This window comes from Diadema antillarum, unplaced genomic scaffold (assembly GCF_040938485.1).
Source record: "Diadema antillarum isolate AM-2024a unplaced genomic scaffold, OU_Dant_1.0 seq00002036_RagTag, whole genome shotgun sequence".
Taxonomy (NCBI): Eukaryota; Metazoa; Echinodermata; class Echinoidea; order Diadematoida; family Diadematidae; genus Diadema; species Diadema antillarum.
Genome location: NW_027272688.1, coordinates 139765 through 150050, shown reverse-complemented (window position 1 = coordinate 150050; position 10286 = coordinate 139765).

Sequence of the window (10286 nt, the reverse complement as noted above, 5' to 3'; positions counted from 1 at the left end):
GAAGAAGAGGTCATGTTTACCTTTTCGTGCTCAGAAAAGAGAGGGGTAGGTAAATCCATCAGGCTGGATTGAAACGTTAGATAATCCAGATAATCTGTCTAAAAAGGCGGACGTCTCCCTCTTCTTCCTGGGAGTAGATTAGTCAACTGGAAATTCATTCTGATTTATCTCGCTTAAAGATCTGTCTCGGGATGGGATTTCAATTTTCCAAGCAATTGAGTACATTTATTTCCAATGTGATAACGTTGGTAGACATGTCCATTAGTGATCCGTCCAAGATTACCCTGTTTTCCGCGAAGAGGGCAGCTCGTCTCATGCAGTCTTCTGTGAAGACGGACGACTGTGATTGGTTATTTTCACAAACTGCGCAAAATACTCAAGAAGACTCGTTTCAGAGTGCGTTTTAAACATAATTACTTCTGATGGGCAGAGAAACCTTCAAGCATCCTTCGTAACGTGTGCTAGATGTTTTCTGGCAGTTGAGAAGCCGTTTAACAAGTCAAGGGAAGTCGAACGTCATTAAAGGTTGTCCGTTTTAGCACTAGTTCATGCGAGACGGTATTTATGCATAACCTAAACATTGGTGGGCGCCTCCATGCCAATTGTACATCATTTCTTCAAGTTCATACACAACGCGAGAAAGTCTTAGTTAATCCCATGGGTGTCGAGACATGCATGCATGTCTATCCGCGTCGTCCTCACAGCTCCTGCATCCAAGCTGTCAAAAAGTCTTGTAGATGACCAATTCTGATAATTGGATGATTGCTTGAAATCCCCTGTCCTTCCACGCTTTGGCCAGCACGTCCTCTAATCTTAGTTTACCGGGAAAATTACGGAAAAAAGACACAACGCAAGAATATACTATTTGTGCCAAGAGTTGACCGCATACTCCCAGCCGTCTTGAAGCGTGATAATGCTAATGAGTTTGGGTTTATCAGTAGCAGCGACATAATCATCAGCGTGGAGGAGAGTGATTATCGCGAAATCGATCCAAAGGCAAAGGCGTGGGCTGATTGATCGGTGATACTATAGTGACTAGCGCTGGACTGCTGGCCGCAGTGAATCAAACTCGCCTGCGTCATTGCAAAGACTCTCGGAGTCTTTCCCGAGAAACTGAACTGACAGAGTTCGCTCGCTTACGGAGAAAAAACAAAACAAAACAAAACACAAAAACATCCTACCCAGTACCCCTCGAAGGAAAGAGCTGAAGGATTTCAATAATTCATCAGGAGGAAAACAATTTGTAGGAAGTTAACACAGGGGTTCTGACGCTCATTACCCCATTGAATCAATATTCTTCTCGACAAGTTAAAGTTCATTTGCACTTTACAAAGTCAAAGCCAAACAATGGCTACACTAAAACGACGCCGCAATTATATACCGTCATCGACTTTGGTCAGCGTTAGTCTAAAATCCATTTCCCTTTCTTGCTGTTAACGATTGGAAAGAAGGGACAACTTGAAACAGGTTGTTCTTTTCCCCAATAGAATGTTTTCCAGGTCAATTTCAAACTGTCATTCCAGTTCATGAATGTGGGTTCAAATTCATACGGCCCACGTACGCGAAATATTCTAGCATTCAAATTCAGAATCAGGGCGATCAAGTTCATTACTGGGAGCTCATTCCAGGCCTATTTCGTTTTGATTTTCAAATGCGAACACTGCAATTCCTGCTCGTGAATTTAAATTCATGAGATAGTCTCTGTGAGCTTTGTATGGGGCATTCAATTTTATTTTCATCAGATGATAAATTTCCTTCTGCGTTCAATCAATTTAATGAACGAAATGGAATAGTGGTTGTTTTTTTTTTGTGTCATTTTAAGAATGGGGTAATGGGGTGAGTATGGACGGAGGAAGGGGTAAAGGTTTCTTATAAAACAAGCAAAGAGGTATACATTTGCATACACAACCCAGGTTTATATGCATTTAATTACGTTTAAAGCTTTTGTATTATTGTGTGTTCTGTCTTTTGCCCCCTCATTTTCAAGAATGTTCAGATTATAAGGTCCAACCAGCAGTGAACCAAAGAACACAACGACAGTTTAAACATACTCCTTGACGACGCCGCATGCAATGGAAAAAAGGATAACGTCTCAACACTACCACACAATACATCATTAAACATGTTAAAGATAACCTGACACACAGTGATCTCCCATAGTCCCACAAATGGAAACCAATAAGATATCGATAAACAAAAAAAAAAAATACTTATTATGCAATGTTTATTTTATCACTTTCGATGTAGTCGAACTTGTTTCTCTCGGTGTCAATAACTTCCCCCATAATACACGGGTGCTGTTCGTTATTCCGAAGGTTCGCTATTCCGAAGGTTCGTTAATCCGAAACACACAAAGTCCTATATACATAGGTTCGTTAACCCGAACATTTGTGGCGTTATTCCTAAGGTTCGTTATTCCGAAGATTCGTTAATCCGAAAATGAAATTCGGAAAAATGAACCTCCGGAATGATGAATCTTCGGATTAAAGAGCCTTCGGAACAACGAACCTTCGGAATAACGAGTTGTAACTTAATACACTTGTGTGTATATAATACGGGTGCAATGCCTGATGAAGCTGTATTTGGGCTGCCATTTTACCCTCGTCATGCTTGTGAATTAAGTTAAAGATTCCAAATGAACAGGTGAACATGTACGGCAACATAAACAATCTTCATAATTTCTATAATGAAGATAAATTCAATTCAAAACTAGGTGAAAAGGACACACAAACCTTGCACAAAGCTAACTAAATGCAAGACTTCTTTTAAACTGAATGCACCTATTTAGAACATGACGGTAAAACGGTAATCATTTCGCGAATTTGAATCACCGACGATATTCCGTCACCGGCTTGAAATGAACTTGAATGCTCACTGGTGAAATACATGCTCCTATCTTAGATTTGAATGACGCAAATAATAATTAATTGCTCCGACAGCAGATTTGAATGACCGCGGATTTTGAATTTGATTGCTGATTCACTGCTGCGAGGGCGGAATGCGTGAAATTGAAATGCTCGGAATAGGAATTTAAATGACAAAATTAAGTACTTGACAGCGAAAACATGTATTAGCGAGCTTGTAGATCTGCTACACTAATCCTACAAAGCTATCTATGTTAAAAGTGAAGTTCGCATCTGGACATGCGCCAGACAGCTGCCCCTGTTGTGCAACCCGAGAGGAGGGGCGCCATCGCAGAGCAAAAGCTCGCCAATTCCGAGCGTACGAGAATGTCCTGCTACAGGATTCAATACATAATGCGCATTGAATCCTGCAGTGCTGACAATTAAGATTGATCTGTGCAGCATGTTTTATATATTCGGAAAAGGGGATCTTAGCAGATCCAGCCTGGAAAATCTTGAACAAGAATTTTTTTTTTAATTTAAACTTTGAGTGCGATGACCCCTAGTTGTCCAGCTGAAAGAATCATTTTGCAAATGAGTGTTAGAATTTTCTTCTTTTGGATGTCCGCTTGTATTCACTGTTAAATGGTAGGGAACAATACAAAACGCCTGATCTTAAAATAGTCTAATTAGACTGATTGAATGTGAAATGCTCGCAGCAAACGGGTTGTTATTCCGTTTGAGAATTGTTGCCATGGCAATGCTCAAATGAGGAAGCGAACAGCACTCAGAAAAATATGTCGGGGTCTGCAAGGACACTATCTATGCAACAAGACACGTGCAAGTCAAGGCGCATGGCACCCTATATACATTCATCATTCTTTCACTCCGAGTGACCACCAAAGATTAGTTCGGCTTCGTCAACCGGGTTAAGACATGGGGATTTGCGTTCATTCTATGTATCATCGATTATTACCCCCACGTCGGAACTGATGTTTTAGCCTAATTTCTCTCGAAAGGTTAACTATTCGTCAGAGCGCACTACTGTGCTCCGTATTAAACTGCTAAATGTAGGATATCGATTTGAGGTAACATAATCCTCCTAAAAATAAAACAAAGACAAATAATTACATGAGCAAATTTTGGCCTGAAAATAACGGCATGAAGACCAGCTTGACTGGGACGAAACCCAAGATGCCTGTGGTTATTTTCCAGAGAAACAGATGAGTGTTACAGGAGTTACAAAAGATCGGGGTAACAAGAGGAAATTACATAAAATTATGAATCTGCAATATTTAAAGTCCTACTCTTCGTGATACAATCTGGGAGCTGAAAGGTGTTTTTGGCAAAACAGTACGCTGGTCGTTGCCAAGCAACTACGCAGTCCCCCTTCTTTTAATGTTCGAAGAATAGGTTTACAAAGACATTGAAATTATTGAATAAAGGGTGTGTCCAAGATCACGATTATGACATTAGCAAAATCGTGTTGTCGCTATGACGTGTGGGCACCTGGTGGGCGTATGATGTGATTAGGAGGCGCAATGGGCAATGATGGGATCGTAAATAACATGGATATGTATAGGCTGTCACGAATTACTGCATGATGAATGTACCTATATCCAAATTCATGATTGTCATATTCTTGCATTTATCATATTATGGTGAAAGGGTGTGTTTGTGAGTGTATGTCTGTGTGTGCGTGTATGTGTGAGCGTAGGTGTGTGTGAATTTGATGTTGTGTGTTGGTTTCGCTCTTATTTTAAGTTTGTAATATTAATCTCTCTCTCTGTATGTACGATTGCATGACCAAATAGCGCATTCTTTAAGGCGAGTTAAATACTAGCTGTCATTTTGTTTCCTTGTGTGTATGATGCTGATAATACTGGTGTATCGAAGAAATTTCATAATAGAATACCAAAAAGTAAGTGCGTAAGTGGGTGTGTATGTAACAGGTGGGTATAGTTTAGTATGAATGCATGATTTATGTGTGACTGAGGTGGGTTGGATGTGTGAAGAAGTGTCCCCATTGATGTCACTTTCTAGAAATGATTTCTGTATCTTCGCATGATAACACTGTGCATATTTTATTTTCAATTTAATAATGATGATTTGGAATTTTTGCCTGTTTATATATACATTCGAGCGAATGTTTCCGATTTGTGCAACTGCAGGTGTATTATGTATTAAATGAAATCAAATAAAGATTACTGGAACAACGAAAAAGGTGCGTTAGTGTGTGTGTGTGTGTGTGTGTGTGTGTGTGTGTGTGTTGTGTGTGTGTGTGTGTGTGTGTGTGTGTGTGTTTGTGGGGACCTGCACTGTGCTACCAGTCTGAGTCACGTTCCACTTAATACACAAATAAAATGTACCATCATGTGCCACCTGTTGTAACACTGTGGTATATGGGGAAAAAGGAAAAATGACCTTTACGCACTGGTGGCGTATTGATGTAGGCTGACATACCGCGCATTGGTAGGCGATGATGCGAGAGGCTGGTCCAATAGGCCATCAGCGCTGGCGGACAAAAAGCCGGCATCGTTCAAAACGCAGTTTAAAAAAGAAAGAATGAAGGCGACTTTCAATCTATTCTTTTACTTGAACACAAGGGTGGCTATTGTTCGTGCGCGGCTTGCGCCGTCTACATACCTTGAATCCAATAGCGGTGAAGAAAGAGACAGGGTATTCTTACTCTGACTTGTCTGTGTACTGTCAAAATATTTCGTTTTGAAATAATCGAGATAAGTCATTAATCAATATCCTTTTTAATGCACAGGAGAAGATGCACTGTTCCAGAATGTTTGGGATCTTTTCTATATTCTACTTACTTGAAAGTGTTAAATCTATGCTGTTTTTCACTCTATTGTTGGTGTAGGCCTTACTAAGTTCTGAATAATACATGTGTACCACAATTACTTTTCAGGAATCGAAACGTTTATGGCGTGTTTGACTTGTGATTCCGCATTCTGAAATAGAAATGAACGAAAGTAATGAATAAAAGACACATTTCATTTTTCATTGCAACAAATGGAATGTTGATGTTGGCATGCACATTTTATTGAACGTACTTTTTTGTTTTCCTTTGATGTTTATTAACTTCATTCAAATCATTCACGAATTAACTTGTACAATAAACACACGCACGATCAAGGGAAATTTGAAACACAGGCTTTCTGAACCTATTTTTTATTGTTTTTAAGTATATATATATATATATATATATATATATATATATATATATATAGGGCCTAACTGGAAAGAAGTCAATATGAATGAATTCTATGTGAGAATGTACGTTGAATGATTAAGGGCTACTACTTTTTACGACCCTCTCTCGTCCGTGATGACTGCCTATTTCTTTTTAAATCTGCAACGCAAAGCCATGCCAAAAAATGGCAGTTATTGCTTGTTCATGATGTTGGCATGGAAATGTGGAACCACATTGTCCCTGCCTTGTTCTAAACAGTGCACACTGTATCCCCTTCGACATCAATGTAATAAAGTATAATGGCGTAATGAGAAGGAAATGAAATAAAGGCGAGGTACTGTTTGTTGTTCATAATTAATTTGTGCATTTCCATGGAGAACACAACTGGCCGATATTAAAGAACCACTCAGTGACGCTCTCATAGCGTGAGGAAGTAAACTTACGAAATGGCGATTCAAAAAATTTACCGTCATAGCATCAACGCTCAATAACTGTTATGCTTTTAGTCCACCAAAACGTAACTACGTCTCGATTAAGGGATTAACGGTTCTAAGGCACAGGAGGGTGTCTCTTTTTCTGGTAGGTTAATAAACTTTGAGAAATCATTCCTTTGTTTCCCCTCTATTGTGGGAAAACGAATGAAAACCCAGTTTCGTGACTCCTTGCAGTGAAGTTGAAATTACTTTTAATCGATCCATTTTAGGAAGGAATGGCTCGCGCACTGAAATCGATATTTGGGCGATAGAGCGAACAATGATAACGAGCAAAAAGTCGATAGCGCCGTTTTGTCAATGTATTAGCTCAACAATGGTAGCGGGCTATGATATCCCAACATATACGGAGCGTTTAGCGAGGCAGAAAGTTTAAAAGCAGTATAGGCTTAGTTCCAAACTTTTTTTGTGGTTGTTATTGCATCGTAACAGTAACACCATGAATAAATCGGCACAACGTATCAACCAAAATGTACCTTCAAATTCAAGAATTTCTTCCGTCGAGATGTTTTCATTGCAACTGATTGACAAATTGCCCTACATCGACGTAAATAAGCACTGAATTGATCAGTGTTTTAGTAGTAGCCATGATAAAAAATCATGGGCGTACATACTCGAGCAGGATTCGAACCTACGACCTCCTGATCACCGGACAGGCGTCATCTCCACTAGACCACCGAGCTTTCGCCCGAAAGCAAGTGTTGGTTCTAATCCTTATAGCATGCAGCGGGTACTGCTTTGTTATTCAAATTCAAGAATTTCTTCCGTCGAGATGTTTTTCATTGCAACTGATTGACAAATTGCCCTACATCGACGTAAATAAGCACTGAATTGATCAGTGTTCTAAAACACTGATCAATTCAGTGCTTATTTACGTCGATGTAGGGCAATTTGTCAATCAGTTGCAATGAAAACATCTCGACGGAAGAAATTCTTGAATTTGAATAACAAAGCAGTACCCGCTGCATGCTATAAGGATTAGAACCAACACTTGCTTTCGGGCGAAAGCTCGGTGGTCTAGTGGAGATGACGCCTGTCCGGTGATCAGGAGGTCGTAGGTTCGAATCCTGCTCGAGTATGTACGCCCATGATTTTTATCATGGCTACTACTAAAACACTGATCAATTCAGTGCTTATTTACGTCGATGTAGGGCAATTTGTCAATCAGTTGCAACAAAATGTACCTGTTGATGTGCGACACGCAAAAGGATACATGCGTCATTTACGGGTTGGGGCTGTGTCATATACCATTTAGTCCTTATACTCGAACTACAAACACCTTATAATATGCTAAACTCTGAATTTACGCGTCTTATTGGGAAAGTGTGCAGATTGTCGGAAAATGTGCACTCAATATTCATTTTAGTAACAGTTTTAATATTCATTTTTCTCTCTCAATATTCACTTCAGTCTTGGTTTCAATTTCAGTTTTAATTTGATGTCCATAATAGTGACAATTTTAATTTTATTTGTATTTTTCTCTGTCAATATTCATATCAGTCTCGATTTCAATTTCAGTGTTTCTGTCAATATTCATTTTAGTCTCTGTTTGGATTTCAATTTTCCTCTCAATATACATTTCAGTCTCGGTTTCAATTTCAATTTTCATCTCAATATTTATTTCAGTCACAGTTTCAATTTCATTTTTTTTTTCTCTCTCAATATTCATCTAAGTCTCGGCTTCAATTTCAGTTTTCTCTCAATATCCATTCCAGTGACAATCTCAATTTCATTTTTTCCTCCCAATATTTATTTCAGACTCGGTTTCAATTTCAATTTTCTCTGAATATTCATTTCAATCTGTGTTTGGATTTTAGTTTTTGCTCTCGATATTATTTCAGACACAGTTTAAATTCCATTTCTTTCTCTCAATATTCATTTCAGTCTCAATTTGAATTTCAGTTTCCTCTTAATATCTATTCCAGTGACAATTTCAATTTCAATTCATTTTCTCTCAATATTCATTTCAGTCTCGGTTCTAATTTGTCATATTTTGTGGTTGGTTAACGGATCAATGAAATTCCTTCGAAAAATAGGCGATATAGAATAAAGTTGGTTGAATTTGGACAGAACCACTTTTGCCATGGACTCGATCAAGCCCCGGACTTCGCAATAAGAATCCGTCGCTTTATCACGCCATAATACGTCCTCTTATTCAATTTCAATTTTTGCTTTCTGTATCATGCTCATTAGCAGTGTACAGAATGGAACTTACTGAGACTATGTTCGCTAATGTCGCGGCCTTGTCCATGAAACAAATGTGATTGTTAAATGAAATATAAAGATAATGACTCTGCTCACATTATGTTGTGCAGCACGTGTTCTTTCATCACTTTAACATGTATTTTGTGCATGTGTGTTTTTCAGTCTGTAGGCCTATGTATGTGTGAGAATGAGAGAGTGAATAGTTTTATTGTGAAAGGATATCTAACACGCTTCGAAGTACTGAAAATATATATGACAACTGAGCAAATGAAGCAATCTGTATATGATGTGCTTTTATTGCAGTCTTATTCGCCTTCCTATTTTTCCTTTTCTGCTGTTTTACATGCCATACTTGTGATATGCTCTAAGGAACTACAAGCTTTGCTTTGAAGTTCGCGTTCAGTTCAGCAGTTTGGATAATCATTTTACTGTCACTGTCTTCAAGACAAAATCTGCCAGCTTACGATGATGGTCTCCCGCTGTACTGTTTTCGCCAGTTTACGTACGATTACATTATGGAATATAGCTGCCTTCTTTTGTGAAAGGTTTGTTACGGAATTGGCAATTTCTATATTGATTTGTATCTTCTGCACACCTTGCATACTTTGTTTCCATTTGTAAATTTACGTGGATCCCCCACCCGAAATATATACAAAAACAAACAAAGCAATAAAAAAAAAAACCCAAAGTGTTCAGTAAAGTCCATTCTTGCAATGTACAGAAGTGTGCTATGTGATGTATGCTATGACGGATGTGGATTATGCCTTTTTTTATCTTTGCTTATTTCATTATAAGACAACAAGCGAACAAGAGTGGAAATAAATTCAAATCATCTCTAATTCAGCTGTCAATCACAACATGACGCACATGCAAGGATAACAGTTTTCCTGGAAGGATGAACTCATAGATGTTTGTTGGAGAACTCTACCAGAGCTCTTCCCTGGTAATTCTCGGAACTTAACATCTCTGCCAATAAAGATTCACGCCCTCTTTGACTCAATGAGGCTGGAAGAGAAGGCTTGGTATCGGTAACATTGCGGATCGATTCATTCGGTTCCACCCCGAAGACGATCATTTCATCAATGAATGAGAATCGGTCAACGTTCATCGCACATTATTTCACTAGAACAAAGACAACAGGGCTGGCTCGCCAAATGCCGGTCGATCAGTTCCCCGCTATCGCTTTCCGTAAGTGGCTTGGCCAGCGCACCAACGTCAAAAGCACCTTAGGGAATATCGAGGTATAGGAAGGGACTGATTCCGTTAATTTCTGGTCCTACACAAAACAGATCTTAAAACCTTAATTGTTTTCAGTGACTCCCGCGGAGAATTGAGACGGACAGGTGGGAGAATGGTAGATTAAAGATGACAATGCAAGGCAGTGCAATTTAGCTTAGTACCGTGTGATTGACAGGACATTAAGATCTTAAGATTTAGATTCCCCCTTGGAAGATACTTGGAAATCACGATCTAAGATTCAAGTATGCATGAAGTCGGATGCATCGATCAGGCACATCCGTAAGCACAACTGAATTATACTTT